The sequence below is a fragment of the Schistocerca nitens genome, chromosome 5, assembly GCF_023898315.1.
Source record: "Schistocerca nitens isolate TAMUIC-IGC-003100 chromosome 5, iqSchNite1.1, whole genome shotgun sequence".
NCBI classification, from domain to species: domain Eukaryota; kingdom Metazoa; phylum Arthropoda; class Insecta; order Orthoptera; family Acrididae; genus Schistocerca; species Schistocerca nitens.
This window is the reverse complement of record NC_064618.1, coordinates 511680793-511702956: the sequence shown is the minus strand read 5'-3', so window position 1 is coordinate 511702956 and position 22164 is coordinate 511680793. Positions and strand designations below refer to the sequence as shown.

General features: G+C 41.3%; 1 protein-coding gene across 1 annotated transcript in view; it reads right to left on the bottom strand.

Annotated features, from left to right (window-relative positions):
* LOC126259282 (kynurenine 3-monooxygenase-like) overlaps positions 1-22164 on the bottom strand; it is a 167710-nt gene that overhangs the window by 17612 nt on the left and 127934 nt on the right. The window lies entirely within an intron of this gene.

The window sequence follows — 22164 nt, the reverse complement described above, 5'->3', positions numbered from 1 at the left end:
CGTTAAAGTCATTCAAACGGCTTATGAAGTAAAGTTAAGCGCCGTAATTTTTCCAAAGCAGAGTCAGTATGGTACAGCAGTCTTTGCTAAACGTTACATAAGAGTTAAAGTCACTGTGTGAAGATCACGAGAAGAAAAATAGTTTAAGTGAAAGAAAAAAGTCACTTTAAACCGTTTAGTTCTGTCACGTGCTGCTCCGATATAACTGGAGTGTCTCCTGTCCGTGAGCAGTCAAATTACGGTGCCCCGATTCATGCAATACACCGTCGTCATCGGTTACACATGTTAATGTGAATTTTCAACCTTTTCAGGATTCTTGCGTTTGAACAGTGGCAATTCTGAGAACACTCGAGGCATCCAGTAGGCATTTTTTCATTTTATTTTCTTGAAAGATGATTCGAGGTTGACAGAACTGTACAGATGAGAAAAGCTTATTATGTCCAATACAACCTAGTGGTACTTATGCACGCTGATAAAAAGGAGCGTTCGATCGTCTAGTTTTAGTGAAAATTTCTTTATTTATTTATTTGTTCTCGTTTTGTTAGTGAACGGTAGAGGATGAAATAGATGCTATTCAACTGATAATTATTTTTAAAAATGCCGATAGAGTACGAATTTTTCTTGTGCATTTCTAGGAAGCCGTCGTGCCGTTTGACTTTTAACGCAAAAACTTAAGATAGATGGGCGGACCGAGTACGAACTGCCATTCGCATTCAACGTCAACCAAACTTCCTTAAACTCACTCTTGTAGTAAATGTGAAGTTCCCTACTGGAAACCTCCAGCCGCTACTAAAACTTGCTCTGGGAGGTACAACTTGAAACAGTATTTCCGCCGAAAAGTAGCTCACAAAATCTTAGCGAAATCTCCGATCTAATATCCGACCCCAAACTCAAACCTTTGAAAACTCTACAGCGTCCACATGAAGCTTAAAGCGTCCGGTAGAACTATGCCTGAAGTCGAGAGTTCTTCATGCCTCTCCGTGTCATTTCCGTAGGGACGGTGGAGGCAGGTAAAGCACAACGCGCACGGAGGCATTACGGACGTCATTCTTCCCGCACTCCACACGTGTTTGGGACGAGAAGAAACGCTAATCTGTGGTGCAATGCTAAGAACCTTCTGCCGTGCACTCTAAATGTTTACACAAGATGCTTGTAGATTTAGGCATAAATTCTAAACTATGCTCTCCAAGGGAAAAAATGAAATGATCCTATGGCATTTGGCCGGGAGACCACGTCTGCTATACTTCAGGCGCCTGGTGCAGCTCATTCTATTTAACGTCACTTCGAGGACCTGCGCGTTGATGAAGATGAGATGAAATGGTGTAGACAATACAAACAAGCAGTCTCCTAGCGAATAAAATCACCGAAGCTGCCCACAATTGAATCCGTTATCCCGGAATCTATAGGCACCGACGCTTACCAATAGACCACGAGCTGGATATGCTCTCCTAGGAAAGACTGTACACTCGACTTATTGCTCCATCATATGATTCACAAATTCTTCTGAACGATAGTCTGGTCTCTGAATGTACTCATCTACATCTAAATATGAGTAATTACTCTACAATTCACAATTAAGTGCCTGGTAGAGGGTTAATCGAATCACCTTCAAGAAATTTCCTTACCATTCCACTATCGAAGAGCACGAGGGAAAAACCAACACCTAAATTCTGAATAACAATGACAACACTCAATACTCAATAACCATTCAAATTTTCCTAAAATTATAACGATTAAAAAGTCAAGAATGATGAGGTGTTTCCAAAAGCCTCATAGCTGTACGAAGGTATGTTATCCACAACTACCGGTTTCACGTCAGTATAAACGCATCTTCAGGTTTATAATGGTAACATCTTCATAATGTAGATGGAGAATAACGAAGTCCTGAAAGCTGGAACTCCGTAGCTGCCAATATGTAGTATGCAACTGTAACAATTATAAACCTGAAGATGCGTCTATGCTGAAGTGAAACCGGTAGTTGCAAATAAAGCACCTTCGTACAGCTATGCGGCTTTTGGAAACACTTCATCATTAAGACTTAATTATTGTGATAATTTGAATGGTTATTGAGTGTTGAGAGCTGTTATTGTTATTCACAATGTCTCTGAGCTGTGGTTGGCCTCCCCAGAACGTTGCTTGAAACACTTAAATCTTTCCGTGCGAGCTCTGATTTCTCTTACTTTACTATGACGACCATTTCTCCCTATGTAGATGGGTGCCAACAAAATATTTTCGCATTCGGAGGAGATAGATGGTGATTGAAATTTCGTGACAACTTCCTGAAACAATGAAAAACGCCAATATTTTAATGATTGTCATCCCACTTCCCGTATCATATACGTGGAACTCTCTCCCCTATCTCGCGATAATAGAAAACGAGCTGCCATTCTTTCAACTTTTTCGATGTCCTCAGGCAATGCTATTGATGCCGATCCCATATCACACAGCAGTACTCGAGAAAAGGATGGTTAAGCTAAGTGTAGGCTGTCTCTTTAGCAGAACTGTTGCATTTTCTAAGTGTTCTTCCAATAAATCACAGTTTTGGTTCGTTTTAACCAGAATGTTATTTATGTGATCGTTCCAGTTTAAGTTATTGGTAATTGTGCGATTTCTCTTTTAACCGAAATTTAGCGGATTCCTTTTAATACTCATGTGGATGACTTCTCGCTTTTTATTATTCAGAGTCAACTGTCACTTCTCGCACCATACACATATCTCGTCCAAATCATTTTGCATTTGGTTTTCATCATCTGATGATTTCAAGACTTTAAACGACAGCACCTTCTGCAAACAATCTACATAATAGGGCAGCTCAGATCGTCTCCTAGATCGTTCATACACATCAGGAACAGTATAGAGCCTACAACAGTTCCTGGGGAATGCCAAATATTACTTCTGATTTACTCGATGAGTTCCCGTCAGTTACTACCGACTGTGTCCACCTGCTTAGCTGAGTGGTACCGGCATGGTAACTCAGCGTGATCGGCCAGAGTGCTGGCTGCTCTTTGTAATAAAAAACTGAGTGAAGGTATCAACAACAAACTTCAACGCATGTCATGTGACGTCCGATACGACAATAACGAAAAAAAAAAAGAAGTGGTAACGCGTCTGGGTACCACGCGGCGGGCCCGGATTCGACTCCCGGCCGGGTTGGAGATTATCCTGCTCGTGGGCTGGGTGCTGCGTCGTCCTCATCATCACTCATCATCATCGACACGCAAGTCGCCCAGTATTCTGAACAGTATTATGTGTGGATGCCCTCTATAGTCACGCCAGTCTGCAGTAATTGTCCTTGATTAAAGTGCTTTTCGAGGAGGTCATTTCTTGTTCTTTTTCATTCATTACAACCCAAGTTGTCACTTTTGCGCAGTTATCGGCGCATTCGAAGCTCTCTGCGTCCTTGTGAAGAGACACTCTCTCGATCACGCTCGCTTTCAAATGCACATCGTCTCTTCTGGTGGCAGTCGAGAGTATTACGCCTCTGCTTCGCTCCATATTGCAACATCGAAATCAGTATTAAATACAAATCCGAAGCCAGGTTCGTCAATGAAGTAAAGGTCTTAGAACTAAAAGCACATTTATTACTGACGCCATAGGGCAGCCTGGACGGAACTGACGTCCTGGACAGGGAGTGTAGCTATTTATGCAAACATCGAATATCCCAGGCTGCTGGTATTTATACAAACATAAAATAATCAAGAATATATCAACTTCACAAGCATAAAATATTTCAAGAACTTTCAGAAATGATAAGTGCTAATTAAAAAAATAATTGCTGTTGTTCGGGTTTGAACTGGCGACCTGCAACACACCAGACAGCAACACTAACCACTACGCCACACTGCACCAGGGCTCGTGCCATTCCTCCCTCTCGTAGAAAAACAGCGACCCGCTGTTTCAGAAGTTTTCATTGGATCCGTTACGGCACCCTGGATCTAGGTCTTGTCAATAGTTCTCTGTATGCCGGTACTAGCGGGTACTCGCGTTCCGGTCGTGTCAGTACGACCTTTTCGCTATGATGAGCGTCGAAGGTAGTTCCTCCCGCCAAAGTTGTCGAGAGAGTCATCAGTTTCTTTGAACCTCTCATCGTCGCTCTGCGCCTCTGGGCTGTAATAGCTTCATATACACGACATGGATGACTCTTCGCTTTTGTCTTCTTGAAGAAGTGGTCGAAACCGTGGACTTCATATTGGACGCAGGACCAACACGGTCCAAAGTACCGCTTTAGTGTCTTTTGCTATAGTCCAATTTTCCCCAAATATCAATTCTCCCGGGCTGTATCTCACTGTCCGATGCTGAGCTTTATAGTGCTCTCTGTATTCCTTCTGTGTCGGTTGCTGTATGTGAGCCAGCTGCCTTGCTTCTTCACTCCCACTGATGTGTTCCGCGAAGTCGTCCTGTGTATTATCAGGCTGAAATGGGAACAGTGCATTCGTTGGAATTTCGGTCTCACGACCATGGAGGAGAAAGAACCAGTGTGAAGCCTGTAGTATCTTGCTTCGCTATGTTTCAAGTGTTCGTGACGACGAGCAGTACTCTGTCCCAATGTTTCTGTTTGACGTCAGTGTACATCGAGAGCAGTTCTGCCAACATCTTATTAAAGCGTTCTGTGAGGCCATTAGTCTGTGGACGCTAGGCAGTTCTCACTGTGAGTGATATCGCACTATGAAATTATTTCTGATACCAGTCTCGACTGGAGAACTTAACCGCGGTCAGAGATCATCACACGGGTGCTCCGAGCTTCCAAATTATATCGTTTACAAGAAACTTCTCATTTTCCGGAGCTTCGGCTTTGCTTACAACATAGCGGATGAGATGTCAATGCAGACTATTATCCATGGAATGACGTATGTCAACCTCGGAAATCTCCCCAAGAGATCACTTCAAATTCGATGGAATGGCGGTCCTGCAGGCGGGATTGCTCCCACATGTATCAGAGGTAATTGCGGCACGTGCGTCCGTCGTTTCCATGCCTTACGGTGGCTCACGTAGTCTCTTAACGGAGCGGAAGAGACCTAGTCAGCGATATCTGCTTCTCATTCTGCCTATAGTCTTGACGAGACCTAGGTGACCAGACGTTGCATCTTGGTACAGTGTGGCGTAGTATTTAGCGTCGTTGGCTAGTGGATCCCCAGTTCAAACCTGATCAGCAGCACTTATTTGATATTCAATGTTTACCGATCTAGAAAGTTCGTGAGATATCTTACGTTTGTATTTTCAATAAATATTCGATGTTCGTATTAAGAGCTGTAACAGCTGTAGTCTCCCATCGCGGAAATCAGCTCTGTTCTGGCTGTACGTTGGTGTCAGTAATGAATATACTTTCAGTTCTAAGTTTTTTGACGACCCCGTCCTCGGATTTGGACCTGATTTTGATATTGGATTGAAGTTATTTGGTGGAGGCGCAGAGTATTTCAGAACGCCTACGTCAATGTGGCTCCGATTAAACAACGTAAAAGCCATCGTCTACACGGACAGGAACGAATATACAAACAGTACATCGTTCCTAAGATTCATACACTCAAAAGACAGATGCATTACAAAACAGTAGCAAGCAGTAACGCTCCTTATAGATATGAATGCCAAGTAGGGAAAGGAATCCAATGTCACTCTGTGTGCATACCGGCAGGAGTCATTACAGATGTGGAAAGGCTGCTTCCGAACGCCATGAAGAGCACAGGGTGTATCCTGCTGCAGGTGGTGGCTCTGTTGCTACTAACGATACGTGTCGCTTTGGATCGGAAGAGATTCCCTCTGATTTCGGGCGACTAGCTGAAGTGGTAACGACTGCCAGCCTTGCTTGCGAGGTGAAGGTGGAGCTCACCATCTGTAGCATAATTGATACGAATCGTCTGTGGCACTTTGGTACAGAGCCGAGTGGAGGGTCTGAATCAGAAGCTCACACGGTTCTGCGGCCGTGTAGGCTGCAAATTTCTCGAGCTGCGCCCTAGCATGGTGGGTTTCCGAGTTCCCCTTAATAGGACAGTGGTCCACAAGAGACAGGACGTGGATACACGGGTAGCGGGGGCTGTGTGGAAGGGCCTGGTTGGTTTTTATTTTAGAGGGTCTCGGGAATGTACAGAAAGGCCGTCAGTCTCAAGGGTGCAGAGCAAACACAGGAAGGTAGACCTAGCAACAATCGATATTGTAATTGTAAACTGTCGTACTGAAGTTGGAAAAGAAGCAGACCTCCAAACACTGAATTTCAAATCGATGTAGGCACGGAAAATTGGCTAAAGCGGGAAAGAAATTCGGCCGAAATTTTTACAAAGGACCAAAACGTTTTCCGAAATGGTAGATTAAATACAGTTGGTGGTGGAATGTTTATTGCCGTCAGAAATAGTTTACCATGTAGTGAAATTGAAGTAGCTCGTCTCCATGAGTTACTAAGGATAGATGTTATATTTGACAACCGGAATAAATTAATAAGAGGTTTCTTTTACCGACCCCCCCCCTCCCTCCCCGACTCGGATGATACACTTTCTGAAGATTTCAAAGAAAACTTTAATCTCATATCATATACGTACCCCACTAATACGATTATAGTTGGTGACGGCTTTAATCTACATTAGATATGTTGGCGAAAATAGATTTTTAAAATCGGTGGTGGCTAGACTGAATACTGTAGTACCCAACAGTGCCACTACAGTACAGAAGAGTTACTAAACTGAGTGTCCTGAAATTCCTTTACTAAAAACAAAAGCAAAATATATCTGTTTAAAAAAGTGCACAAAAATTTGCTTGAAGCCTTCCTGAGAGACAATTTCAACTACTTCCAATCTATGTAAGCGTTGATCAGACGTGGTTTCGATTCAAAAAAATAGTATCGACGGCATTTGAGAGATATATAACAAATAAATTAATAATTGATGGTACTGATCCCCATGGGACACAAAATAGGTCAGAACGTTGTTGCAAAAGCATCTAAAAAAGCATGCCAAATTTAAAAGAGCGAAAAACACTCAATATAGGCAGAGTTTTACTGAAGATCAAAATTTAGCACGAACTTCAAGGCGAGATGCTTTTAACTGTTTCCACAAGGAAACCCTGTCTCTAAATCTGACAGAAAACGTTTACAGATTCTGGTCATATGTGAAGTAAATTAGCGGCCAGAGGCATTCACTACCTTCACTGTGCGATAACGATAGTGATGTTATTGACAACAGCACCACTACAGTACAGCAGAGTTGCTAAACTGAGTTTCCTGAAATTCCTTTACCAAAGAAGACGGAGTAAATATTCCATAATTCGAACCAAAAATAGCTGCCATCACGAGTAACTTAGAAGTAGATATCCTCGGTGTAGCGGAGCACCTTAAATTATTTAATAAAAACGTCTTCGGTCCAGTCTGTATACCAGCCATGTTCCTTTCGGAGTCTGCTGATTCAATAACTCCGTACTTAGCCAACATATACAACCGATCACTCGTCGAAAGATCCGCACCTGAAGACTGGAAAGTTGCCCAATGCCCAAGAAAGGAAATGGGAGTAATTAGTTGAATTACAGACCAATACCACTAACGTCGATTTGCAGTCGAATTTGGAATATGTACTGTGTTTGAATATAATTAAACTCTTTGAAGAAAAGTATTTATTAACAACCAACCAACTTGGATTAAAAAATATCGTTTTTGTGAAACACAACTAGCTCTTTACTGTCACGAACTAATGAGTTCTATCTACAGGGGATGTCAGATAGATTCCAAATTATTTCGGACGATATCTATCTGACCATGTTTATCTTTTCCAAGATCCAGAAACAGTTGTAAAGCGCTGCCTATAGATAATGTAGCAGACAGTAATGAACTTGATTCCCCGTTAACATCACGTAGCACCGTTATCGCGTTTCTATAACAGTTTTTTGTTCTGTTTTCGTGCTAATAATTGCCGGCCGGTGTGGCCGAGCGGCTCTAGGCGCTTCAGTCTGGAACCGCGCGACCGCTACGGTCGCAGGTTCGAATCCTGCCTCGGGCATGGATGTGTGTGATGTCCGTAAGTTAGTTAGGTTTAAGTAGTTTAAAGTTCTAGGGGACTGATGACCCCCATAGTGTTCAGAGCCATTTGAACCATTTTTTTTTTTTTTTTGCTAATAATTTCTGAGCTCAGAAAGCTATTTTTTCGCAGACATGTTACTCGATTTCGTTATTTTCATCAGTAAAATATATATTTGTAATGTTGTGGGTTACATAGTAATACTTAGACAGTTAAATGAAAACGAGACAAACGGAAAAAAGAAAGTATTCAAACATTTCCGGCATAATTGTACATGCATTTATTCCACTGTGAAAGAAGACGGAAACTGCTTTCATGGAAAAATGTTTGCAGTTGCCTCCGGAACCATGGTTGTACCCAGGCGTGTACATCTTTGTCCGAAGCAAATTTGAAGGCCACGAATGTCTTTCTTGGGAACTCCAAAACTATAGAAATCGCTTGGAGAGAGACCGGAACTGAATGGTGAATGTGTAAGGGGTTTCCAGTGAAACTTTTGCGGCATAGTCGAAACAACAGTCACGCCAGATCAAGGGAAGTTACAATGACCTTCTTCTTTGACTGCAAGGGCCAGCTGCTCATTGACTTTCTGCAACAGGCCGCCACAATTAATGCACAACGGTACGTGGACGTTTTGCAAAAGTTGAAGCGCGCTATCAAGACGAAATGCCCAGGAACGTTGACGGTCGGCATCATTCTGTTGCAGGACAATGCCCTCCGATATTTTGCCAAAGTTCGTTCGACTAGGCTGCGGACGTTCCTCTGGGAAGCCCTTACACACGCTCCATAGGGGCCCGGTCTTTCTCCACGCAATTTCCATTTCTTGGTGCCCTGAAGAAAGAATTCGTGGCCGTAGATTGGCTTCGGACGAAGAGGTACACGCTTCGGTACAATCGTGGTTCCGTAGGCAGTCGCAAACACTTCTACATGTTGAAATCGACCGTCTTTTCTCACAGAGGAAAATTTATTAACAGTTAAGGCGTTTCTTTTTAAAATGACAAACTGTTAAAGTACTTTTTGTCCATCTGTCCCATTTTCGTTTGACTGTCCTTTATATATACTATCACATGCTTTCCTCACGCTATTCAATAGAGATCAAGAGAGTAAAGTAAACATCGATCTTTGCTATTCAATTTCAGGAGAGCGTGATCGACGCGACACAGTACCTGGAGGCTGTAAAGCTACACCGAAACCGCTAGGTGAGATTAAGGTACGGATCGCGGTGGGCAGGGACCGGTCTAGCGGTCACATGGAAACCCGAATCTGCCCTGTGGTCATCAGCGGCAGCGGCAGCGGCGAGCGGGCCGCGGTTTGTTCCACAGGGGGACAGCTCGGGAGCGATTTGTGATTACGAAAGCTGTCCAACCTGAGGGGGAGCTGAGGCAGTCATCAGCTTTCGCAGCCTGTCTGCGGTGATATCCCTGCTCTCCTTTTAGAGGGTGTTAATCTAATGCAATGGTGAAAAAATAATTTCACTTTCTTGCATTTTCTGAGAAATCAGAGATTTGAAAAAGTTTTCATGCAAATATATTTCCAATTTTCTGAGTTATGTCGTGTGACATTTGGTGTTGAATAAGTGTGGCTCAAAGAGATTTTCCACATCATTCCCTCGATTCACATAGTGCAGGACATTCAGTTTCAAGATTGAGTGCCAGATCTTTGTTTCTATGTAAATTTCTCTGAATTCATTGTGTACTTTATGTTCAATTGAACCACTCAATGAAGTTGCATGGGAAAGATGTCCTAAAAGAAAATTCTTTTCCAAAGGTTCTCTATGTGGATGGAATTTCTGCCTTTAGTGGTGGTGATATGTCTTATAACCCATGGAGGGAAAGGGTGTGGAAGCAAGGTATTGTTGCATTGTGAATCTATAAAAACACTGATGAAGCCGAATAAAAGAAAACGTGAATATAAGTGTATGTTGGTACTCAGAAACAAAAGAATAACGCCAGATTAAACAGGAAAAGAAGCATGGGGAACAAGAGAAAAAAACTCCAGGAATAAGGACTAGGGAGATAACTTGTATTAAAGCGTATCATTGAATATAAAGCGAATTTTGCATACCTTTTTAAAAGTGTTTTTTCTACAACTTACATATTCTACAACTTACATATTCTACAACTTACATATTCTACAACTTACATATTCTACAACTTACATATTCTACAACTTACATATTCTACAACCTACATGTTCGTCAACACATTCTAATTGGAACTATATGAAATTTTGATATTAGCTTTCTGTTGTTCCCAGGTATAGTCCATCATTATGTTTTAAATCAAAGACATAAAAATTTAAATTTGAGACACACAAATAAAAAATATTTCAAAATAATAAAATTAAAAGTGTGTAAAATACAATTTCGTTTCCTTAGATTCTTTCCTATGCATTTTAATCAATGGATCATAACTTTCAATTTTCACCTGTTAATATTTTTTTCCAGGAAAAATGTTCATAATAATTCAGCTACAGTAATGAAACCAGTGAAATTTAAAGTTGGAAGTATGTTACACTGCAATATTTTTGAATTAATCGTTGCTGTTAATTAGATACTCACTCACGTGTGTGTCATTTGAGAGAAATTCTAAAGAAGATGACAAAAACTTTTATGAGAAAGTGAATCTTGAACCTTTTCAGTTACATTAAAAATCAGGTAAAAGCTCCCATAAGCTGTGTCGTACTGCCTGACCAATGAAGCTCTCGGAAATGACATACACGTAGATGGTTATCACGAAGTACTTAGTCGATGGAACACCGTCGGCTACTGTAAAGTTTCCGTACTTTGACAGCTAGAAGGTTAAATATCGATAATTATTTCCAGATAATTTTTCGGTCAAATTTCCCTACTAACCATGGACCTTGTGCTGGTTAGGTGGTCTTCTTTCCTCCATGCTACCGATAGCCGCACCGTAACTGCAACCACAACGGAGAGGTCTCTATTGAGAGACTAGACAAAAAAGTTGTCCCTGAAGAGGAGCAGCAACCTTTTTAGTAGTTGCATGAGTAACAGTCTGGATGATAGGCTGACTGATCTTGAAACATTTGCCAACATCAGCCAAAATGTGAACCGAGCGAGGTGGCGCAGTGGTTAGCACACTGGGCTCGCATTCTGGAGGACGACGGTTCAATCCCGCGTCCCGCCATCCTGATTTAGGTTTTCCATGATTTCCCTAAATCGCTCCAGGCAAATGCCGAGATGGTTCCTTTGAAAGGGCACGGCCGACTTCCTTCCCTGTCCTTCCCTAATCCGATGAGACCGATGACCTCGCTGTTTGGTCTCTTTACCCAAACAATACAATCCAATACAAATCCAAAATGTGAACGACTGAAAGCAATGGGAAACTACATACGTGATTTTTTTTCCTAGGAGATGCAGCTCTGCTGTACGATATAATGATATTGTCCTGGGTAAAAAAAATTGTGGAGGTAAAACATTCCCCCTTCGGATCTGAGGGTGGGGAATACTCAGAATGATGTTTTCGGGGAATACTCAGGATGACGATGTCACAAGGAGAAACATAACTTACGTTCTAGGGATTGGAGCATGGAGTGTTAGATCCCTTAAACATGTAGGTAGGTTAGATAAAGTAAAAAGAGAGACGGATAGGTTGAAGTGAGATACAGTAGGAAACAGTGGATTGCGGTGGCAAGAAGAACATGACTTCTGGCTTGGTCAGCACGGGGCTATTAACACAAAATCAAATAGAGGTAATGCCGGAGTAGGCCTAGTAATGAATAAGGATCACTAGTCTCGCTTTGATCCGAGACACATGGGTATAACCTCTCTGGCCTCCATAACCAAAACCACCTAACAAGACTGGCTGTGTTCTATTTCCATCGTACGTATAGTATCTGAAGGCCAGCGATACAACAAACTTCTTAAAAACACAAAAAAATCGACTTTGAAGATTTGTGAGCCCTGTTAGTAGTAAAGATTTTGAAGCTTTTTCTGATAGAACCGTTTGTAACTGAATGCGTAGCGGTCGAGTCTTGAAATTGCGAGACTGCTGGCCGATTCTCATTACACGGAATTCTATTTATATTCATTTGCTTTCTATATTTTCATTACCCCCTCCCCCACCCCCTGAACCATAGACCTTGCCGTAGATGGGGAGGCTTGCGTGCCTCAGCGATACAGATAGCCGTACCGTAGGTGCAACCACAATGGCGGGGTATCTGTTGCCAGACAAACGTATGGTTCCTGAAGAGGGGCAGCAGCCTTTTCACTAGTTGCAGGGGCAACAGTCTGGATGATTGACTGATTTGGCCTTGTAACACTAACCAAAACGGCCTTGCTGTGCTGGTACTGCGAACGGCTGAAAGCAAGGGGAAACTACTGCCGTAATTTTTCCCTTGTATAAAATATACCGGAGGTAAAATAGTCCCCCATTCGGTTCTCCGGGCGGGGACTACTCAAGAGGACGTCGTTATCAGGAGAAAGAAAACTGGCGTTCTACGGATCGGAGCGTGGAATGTCAGATCCCTTAATCGGGCAGGTAGGTTAGAAAATTTAAAAAGGGAAATGGATAGGTTAAAGTTAGATGTAGTGGGAATTAGCGAAGTTCGGTGGCAGGAGGAACAAGACTTCTGGTCAGGTGAATACAGGGTTATAAATACAAAATCAAATAGGGGTAATGCAGGAGTAGGTTTAATAATGAATAAAAAATAGGTGTTCGGGTAAGTTACTACAAACAACATAGTGAACGCATTATTGTGGCCAAGATAGACACGAAGCTCACGCCTACGACAGTAGTACAAGTCTATATGCCAACTAGCTCTGCAGATGATGAAGAAACTGAAGAAATGTATGACAAGATAAAAGAAGTTATTCAGATAGTGAAGGGAGACGAAAATTTAATAGTCATAAGTGACTGGAATTCGATACTAGGAAAAGGAAGAGAAGGAAACGTAATAGGTGAATATGGATTGGGGCTAAGAAATGAAAGAGGAAGCCGCCTGGTAGAATTTTGCACAGAGCACAACTTAATCATAGCTAACACTTGGCTCAAGAATCATAAAAGAAGGTTGTATACACGGAAGAAGCCCGGAGATACTGACAGGTTACAGATAGATTATATAATGGTAAGACAGAGATTCAGGAACCAGGTTATAATTGTAAGACATTTCCAGGGGCAGATGTGGACTCTGACCACAATCTATTGGTTATGAACTGTAGATTAAAACTGAAGAAACTGCAAAAAGGTGGGATAATCTGACTAAACCAGAGGTTGCACAGAGTTTCAGGGAGAGCATAAGGGAACAGTTGACAAGAATGGGGGAAAGAAATACAGTAGAAGAAGAATGGGTAGCTTAGAGGGATGAAGTAGTGAAGGCAGCAGAGGATCAAGTAGGTAAAAAGACGAAGGCTAGTGGTAATCCTTGCGCAACAGAAGAAATATTGAATTTAATTGATGAAAGGAGAAAATATAAAAATGCAGTAAATGAAGCAGGCAAAAAGGAATACAGACGTCTCAAAAATGAGACTGGCAGGAAGTACAAAATGGTTAAGCAGGCATGGCTAGAGGACAAATGTAAGGATGTAGAGGCTTATCTCACCAGGGGTAAGACAGAGACTGCCTACAGGAAAATTAAAGAGACCTTTGGAGAAAAGAGAACCACTTGTATAAATATCAAGAGCTCAGATGGAAACCTAGTTCTAAGCAAAGAAGGGAAAGCAGAATGGTGGGAGAGGTATATAGAGGAACTATACAAGGGCGATGTACTTGAGGGCAGTGTTATAGAAAGGGAAGAGGATGTAGATGAAGATGGAATGGGAGATATGATACTGCGTGAAGAGTTTGATAGAGCACTGAAAGACCTAAGTCGAAACAAGGCCCCAGGAGTAGACAACATTCCATTAGAACTACTGACGTCCTTGGGAGAGCCAGTCCTGACAAAACTCTACCATCTGGTGAGCAAGAAGCAAATAATAATTCCAATCCCAAAGAAAGCAGGTGTTGCCAGAAGTAATAATTACCGAACTATCAGTTTAATAAGTCACGGCAGCAAAATACTAACGCGAATTCTTTACAGACGAATGGAAAAACTGGTAGAAGCCGACCTCGGGGAAGATCAGTTTGGATTCCGTAGAAATATCGGAACACGTGTGGCAATACTGACCCTGCGGCTTATTAGAAGCTAGATTAAGAAAAGGCAAACCTACGTTTCTAGCATTTGTAGACTTGGAAAAAGCTTTTGACAATGTTGACTGGAATACTCTCTTTCAAATTCTGAAGGTGGCAGCGGTAAAATACAGGGAGCGAAAGGCTATTTACAATTTGTACAGAAACCAGATGGCAGTTATAAGAGTCGAGGGGCATGAAAGGGAAGCGGCGGTTGGGAAGGGAATGAGACAGGGTTGTAGCCTCTCCCCGATGTTATTCAATCTGTATATTGAGCATGCAGTAAAGGTAACAAAAGAAAAATTCGGAGTAGGTATTAAAATTCATGGAGAAGAAGTAAAAACTTTGAGGTTCGCCGACGACATTGTAATTCTGTCAGAGAAAGCAAAGGACTTGGAAGAGCAGTTGAATGGAATGGACAGTGTCTTGAAGGGAGGATATAAGATGAACATCAACAAAAGCAAAACGAGGATAATGGAATGTTGTCGAATTAAGTCAGGTGATTCTGAGGGAATTAAGATTAGGAAATGAGAGGCTTAAAGTAGTAAAGGAGTTTTGCTACTTGGGGAGCAAAATAACTCATGATGGTCGAAGTAGAGAGGATATAAAATGTAGACTGGCAATGGCAAGGAAAGCGTTCCTGAAGAAGAGAAATTTGTTAATATCGAGTATATATTTAAATGTCAGGAAGACGTTTCTGAAAGTATTTGTATGGAGTGTAGCCATGTATGGAAGTGAAACATGGACGATAAATAGTTTAGACAAGAAGAGAATAGAAGCTTTCGAAATATGGTGCTACAGAAGAATGCTGAAGATTAGATGGGTAGATCACATAACTAATGAGGAGGTATTGAATAGGATTGGGGAGAAGAGGAGTTTGTGGCACAATTTGACTAGAAAAGGGATCGGTTGGTAGGACATGTTCTGAGGCATCAGGGGATCACTAGTTTAGTATTGGAGGGCAGCGTGGAGCGTAAAAATCGTAGAGGGAGACCAAGAGATGAATACACTAAGCAGATTCAGAAGGATGTAGGCTGCAGTACGTACTGGGAGATGAAGAAGCTTGCACAGGATAGAGTAGCATGGAGAGCTGCATGAAACCAGTCTCAGGACTGAAGACCACAACAACAACAACATTTTCATTACCTGCCAAAAAAGCAAAGCACCAAGAAGGAGAAGAGGGAAAGAAATTAAACATCATGAACGAGAGGGTATGCGAAGTTACACCAGTGATTACAAATTCGTGCTATATTTACAAAGAACTTGACAGTTTGAGCCCACTTATCAGTAGGATGTTGCATCTCGTTTGGCCTGTTTGCATGTACTGATTCGATTATGAAGGGTGTCACAAGGCTGTTGATGGTCTCCTGAGACAAGTACAATTTGCCTGTTGTAAATGGTATTTCATATTTTGGAAACTGGCACAGGGACAGAGTTGACGTCCTTGATCCCAAACATCTTCCATTGAGGACAGATCTGGGGATCTTGCTGGCTACAAGAGCATCTCAGAATCACGCAGACAATTGATAGAAGCGCGGGCCATGTGTGGACGAGCTTTTCCTATTAAAAACTGGCACCGATATACTGCCACACATGAGAACGCAGGACGTCACTTCTGTTGTCCTGTCATAGTTACCTTCAACCACTACCAGACGTGACCCGACGTTATACAAAATGTTCAAATGTGTGTGAAATCTTATGGGACTTAACTGCTAAGACCATCAGTCCCTGACACACTACTTAACCTAAAGTAACTTAAGGACAAACACACACACCCATGCCCGAGGTAGGACTGGAACCTCCGCCAGGACCAGCCGCACAGTCCAATACTGCAGCCGACGGTATACCCGGTGAGGCCCCACACCATGACGTCAGGAGTAACGACACTGAACCTCTCTGAAATACTGTAAGTATGGGACATCTCGGCACGTCGCCGCAAAACTCACCGACGATGGCTCAAAATGGTTCAAATGGCTCTGAGCACTATGGGACTTAATATCTGAGGTCATCAGTCCCCTAGACTTAGAACTACTCAAACCTAATAAACCTAAGAACACGCACACATCCATGCCCGAGGCAGGATTCGAACGTGCGACCGTAGCAGCAGCGCGGTTCCGGACTGAAGCGCCTAGAACCGCTCGACCACAGCGGCCGGACCAACGATGGTTATTAGGGATAACGCAGAACCGCGATTCATCGTGGAACACAATTCGACGCCACTCACCAGAAGTCCATGTTCCCGGCCAAGACTCCATTCAAAGTACAGCCTTTGTTCTGTTTCACTAGCGGCAGCCTGTGCATGGGACGGTGATTCCCTACTCCCACTGCCGCTAGTCCTCGAGCAATGCCGTGGCATGACACGGAAAGTTACAGGGTATCCATTACTTGTTATTATATTGCAGGCGCAGATATGAAGGGCCTACGACGTCTTTGGTGGACAATAAGGCGACCCTTCCTTGTGGTGGTCAGACCTACTCGACCAGAACCTTGACGACGAATATACCTACCCTCACGTTTCCAAGCAGTGAAATATCGGGGCCACTGTCACAGCCAAGACCCCAGAACTCACGACTCAACTATTGTCCAAATGCGAGACTCACAATTCGGCCTATTTTGACTCTGTAAGATGCTGATAACGCTATGTCACACGCCTACGTGCCATCTCCGTGTCTTTCACATTTATCACTGAATGTCTGACGCTATTCACGCCCCTTATATTCCATGTGCGGCCCGGTAACAACACTGGACACACAGAACACTAATGCACGATTGTGGTCTTTCTACCAGTCACATAGAATTTAGCCCTAATCATTTACACAACCGCCGATGGTGTGTACGTGTGAGAACTTACATTGACATGTCTGGCAGTGTAAATCGATGAAAAAATCTGTGTCGTCCTTATATCGATATCTCCGTATCATACTATGTTCGAGGAGAACTATGAGATACAAATACGAAATATATACACCAAGGAAACAACAACCTCAAGATCGTTTTCCTCTGCGAAATTAAGACAGGTTGGCTACAATTAAAGGAACATTGTATGTAGCATAATAAGATTTTTGGTCTTTCGGAAGCAGCAACGTTTGCACACTCAGCTATCGGAATTGGATTCTACCTGATTATGCAAACAACTTCTGTTCTGTTTAATGCATGCCTTCAGGATGTTTTATACTGATAAAATTTTCTCGAACTTCCAACCGCGTGAAGTGAAACATCCATGAGCTGTCGGCCAAGTGATGTCATAAGAACTCAGACCAGACGAATACGGGTTGAGGGGGGGGGGGGTTTCTACGAAACAGGAATGCCTTTTGAGATCAAAAATTCCGTGGTGGAAGTGGCCGTGAGAAATTGGATGTTGTCATGATGCAGCATCCGCTTGTCTGCAGTGTCCGGTCTCTCTCGATTCACCGTATTCCCTAGTGTTTCAGGGACATCTTTGTAAAACACTTGGTTGGAAGTTTGTCCTGGATGAACAAATTCTTTGTGGACAATATCCCTACTATCAGAAAAGCTAATCAGCATTGTTTTGATATTTGATTTGCTCATTTGAGCTTTTTTCGGTCGAAGAGATAGAAGTCTATGTTCCACTCCTCACTTTGCCGCTTTGTCTCAGTACCGTACTCAAAAATCCAAGACTCAGCACTCGTGATCAGATGACTGAACCATTCGTGGTCATTGGCAATCCTCTCAAGAAGATCAACGCACACGTTTCTTCGACTGTCTTTCTGTTCAGCTGAGAGGTTTTTCGCTCCATTTTTGGACAAATCTTTCGCATGTGTTAATCTTCGATCAAAATTTGATGTACAGTGAAACTATTTAAGTTTACAAGTCACCCATTATTCTTATTGTTAAACGTCGGTATGATCTCACAAGAGCATACACACGTTCGACGTGTTCTCGGCCTTTCAGAAATGATTTGTGCCAGTGGAAACTTTGTTCCCTTGATAATGATTCTCTCGACACACTGAGGCAAGATATAGTATTGTTAAGAGACCTCCGAATGTGCAGAAGGTGTTTACGATGTACGTACAGCAACACGCCACGGTTTGGCAGAAAGCGCCTTGTTTGATATTGTTTTGCAGGGTACTTCATTGACAACACGAAGAGAGAGTTAGTAAACTTATGAGTTTTGTTTTCACACCTAACTAATATCTAAAATCATAAGTAACTATGTAAAATTTCTTCAATGGCTTTGTCTTACACAGCCCTATAAATGCGTATATTTCCCGTGTTAGAGCTCACTGCGTGTGATATACTTCTGATTCCTAAGACTTCATCTTCTGCAAGAGATAACGTTTTTACTTATTGGGCAATTGTTTGACACGAGCGAAGGCTCCTCCTGAATCATACAATGGGTTTTTGCCCGAATTTTCACAGCCAACGAAGCGTGGGAAATGGAGTATCGAAATGATCAGCGTGAGGTCTAATTTTTAAAGAAAAAAAGATTAACAGCTTGTAAAGCGCATAGATTTTGCGCAAAAAGAGTTACACTGCTTTGATATGTAACTGTCAAAAAGGTTTATTTCCAATAGAGTACTAAATTTAAGATATTTCAAAAACAGAAGACGCTAGGAAGGCAAATGAGGTGTCAAAGTTCATCTCTTAAGGAAGCAGCTATTTTGAGTAAAAAAGTTACATTGGTGTTGTAACGGAACATATTAAAGGCTTTACTTTCCCGAAGTATGCGATACTCTCCATATTCAACCAGTTTAATGAGTATTTATGATTATAGAAAAGTTATTGTGTATGTTAACAATGATTGCACAACATGTCTCCATAAACAGTCAACCCATTAAAATATACTGAATAACTGACCCACACAAAAGTTAATATCACTTGATCACTGATACAGCAAATGTCATCATGTAAAAACACTAAGTTCATCTTAAATAATTAATATGAAGTACGAAAAATAGTGGCCCTTAGGTATTTTGGATCTCCTTAAATAAAAATCACCCAGTGAAACCTATTTATTCACTAGGAGCGTTTTCACTCAGTATTCACGTAATCAATCCTATTTTAGACGAAAACCAATGTAATTCTTCATAATTCATGTTACTTACTTATTTATGCAAATTAGAGAAGTCAATTGACAAACTTCTAAAAAACAGCCTTTTTGTAACAAAGAATTATTCTGTCAAGTCAACAAATCTGTCTGTCATTTTAATAACATGTTAAATTATGTCACTCAATGCAAATTAATAACTTTTCTGCACAAATTATGATAACAGATGTACATGTGACTTATAAACTATATCTCTTTTTAGTAGTTCTTTGACAATGTTATAAATACAAGCAGTGAGAAGGGTCGAGAGAGCAGTCGGAGGCAGGGGGGCAGTCGGAATGTCACTTTGGTGAAGTGAGTTTCTGTGTTATTGTTTGGGATGGAAAAACAATGCAAAGAACATGTAAAGGAAGTACTACTTTGTGTTGTGTTATGGTCTTTGGTGGACAGTGGAATTAAGATGGCCACCAAAGTAATAAATATTTGATGTTTACATATGTGTTGGTTTCGTTTGTTCTTTATCATCAAAAGCACATGAAAAACACGGGACCTTATGTTTTTAACCCTAGACAACCAGATTTAGAGCCAGCATCAGCATCGAGACACAGCAGCGATCCAGCAAGCAGCAGCGATTACTACAATGCATTGTAATGGCGCCAACCTAACATCAAGTGCTAACAAGCTGCGTAAATGGGAGTGAAATAGTGCGATTGCAGCAATTAGCAAAATATCTACGACTCAGGCGGACCATTACAAAAGTGGGGGCTCGTCCGGGATCTTTAAGTGCATCGATGATAATAGTGCAGCGATAAATTTCGTAAGTGCTTAGCATGCCGAAAAAGTTTATTTGTGCAGTGTGGCAACAGTGAAAATATGTCAAAGTGAAAAGAAAGAAAAAACGTGTGTATGTGCGACTACGAAAAACTATCATCACACCGCTCGGAAGATTAACGTCTGGATTATGTCAATGGAATTCATCAATCAAGACTTCAGCTTCGATAAAACCGAACAGACGTGAAGAAAGCCAACAAGAACACTGATCACGACATCATAGCATAGCTACCTACATAAAGCAAGGTATTTTGTTGTTGTTGTCATTTACAAAATTAATAGTGAACATGTCTCTACCTGAGAGTGATGAGATCGTAGGAAATGTAAAAATTGAACCAGGGGATGGTGAACAATTAAACCTAACAGAGTGGCTAGCAGAGTTTGCAACTCAAATAAGCTCCCAACTTAAACAATCAAGTGAACAAGTAAGTTTGAAACTTAAAGAAAACACAGATAGACTGGATAAGTTAAGTTTGGATTTTGATCTATTAAGTACTCATCTCAATGAGAAATGTGAGGAAATTAAAACTACCCTCAGTAAGAACACTAGCGAACAGTTTATACACTTCAGAAAAGAATTTAAAGTTAAAGTTGAAAGTTTAAATGAAAACATACAAGCGAACACAGACAGCATTGCTGTCATCTACAACAGAGTAGATACTGAAGCTAAAAGATTAGATCAGAGAATAGACAAATCATCAGAAAACCTTAAACAGGAATACAACCTGTACACCACTAATGTAGATACAAAAGTAGAAAATATACACACTAAATATACACAATTGGAGGATGCATAGATGTCCAAACAAACGATTTACAATCAAAATACAATGTATGGGCACATCCAAGTGAAATGCTTTCCTGGTGAAAATCTGCACCATATTGACTTTATTCACCAATGTAAGGATATGTTTGTTGTAGGAATGTCAGATAACATAAAAATTAAGTTAGTAAAACGGTTTCTAGAAGGGGAGGCCCTATCCTGGGCAAATGAGAATAATGATTCTTGGAATACTTTTGAAGAGTTTGAAGCTAAATTTATTTGCAAATTTTGGTCACAATCCATACAAGCCAGATTAAAGTCAGAATTTCTAAATGGACCAGTGTATAGAGGGAAAGTAGGGGGAATGCAAAAATTTTGCAGAGATCAATTGAAAAAACTTGCTCATTTAAATAACTCTTGATATTATGACACAAATTGATGTTTTAAAAAGAAGATTACCAGAGAGACTGCAGCGGGAATTGGTCCATGGACCAGACGATTCAATGGAAGAGTTCCTGAAATTTGTAGATAGATTAGATAGGGCCTTGGAAAGAGAAAGTAACCAAAGTTTTGGCTCTGGCAACAACCAGTATGGGGGGTGGAACAGGAATGTAAATAGAGATTATTATGGGAGCAGAGACTTTGAAAATTTTGGAAATAATGCTCCAAATAGGGGAGATAGGAGATATGAAAATGATTTCAGAAACAATACACAGGAGGGAGGATGGAGGAGAGATAACAGGAATGATAGAAATAGGTATTGGGGAAGAGAACAAGATAGAAGGGGGTTTGTTGAAACTAGTGAACAAAACGACAACTACAAACGGACAGACCGAGGAAACCAGCCGGGAAACGGTGGACAGTCCCACTAGATGTCTGTAGTTTTGGGGCTAGACAATATTATGACAGGACAACACATAACCGAAAATGGAAAAGGAGAGGATACAATGTAAAGAGTAAACACCATGAAAATACTGATGTTGTTAGAATGAATAAATTAGAATTTAATAAAAGATTTTGGGATACTATGAGTAAAAGTGATACAGTTAATAAAAACTGTGTTCAAGCACAGGTGGTTAGTGAAAGTGCAGAAGTTGAAGGTATTGCAGAGTTCCATAGTTGGGCTGAAAAAGATACTGGTGTGAATAACAAGTCAGACACACCACAAGTAGAATCTATTTTGGGGGGATTATTTGATAAGAAGGGGGATGGCGAAGTGTTTAATGGAGCCAAAGACAAAATTGCTGAGATTCAGATACATAGGGGGGAAACTGAAGATGGGGTTGTTGTTGAGGAGGAGGAAGAAGTAATAGAGGGACATTTAAATGATGATCCTAAATCAAGTGATGTTATTGATGAGAGTGTAGAGGAAGAAATAAAAGTATTTGTAGAATTGAAAAGTGATGATGAGATAAAGGTAAGTGATGTGATAAACATGGGTAATAATGA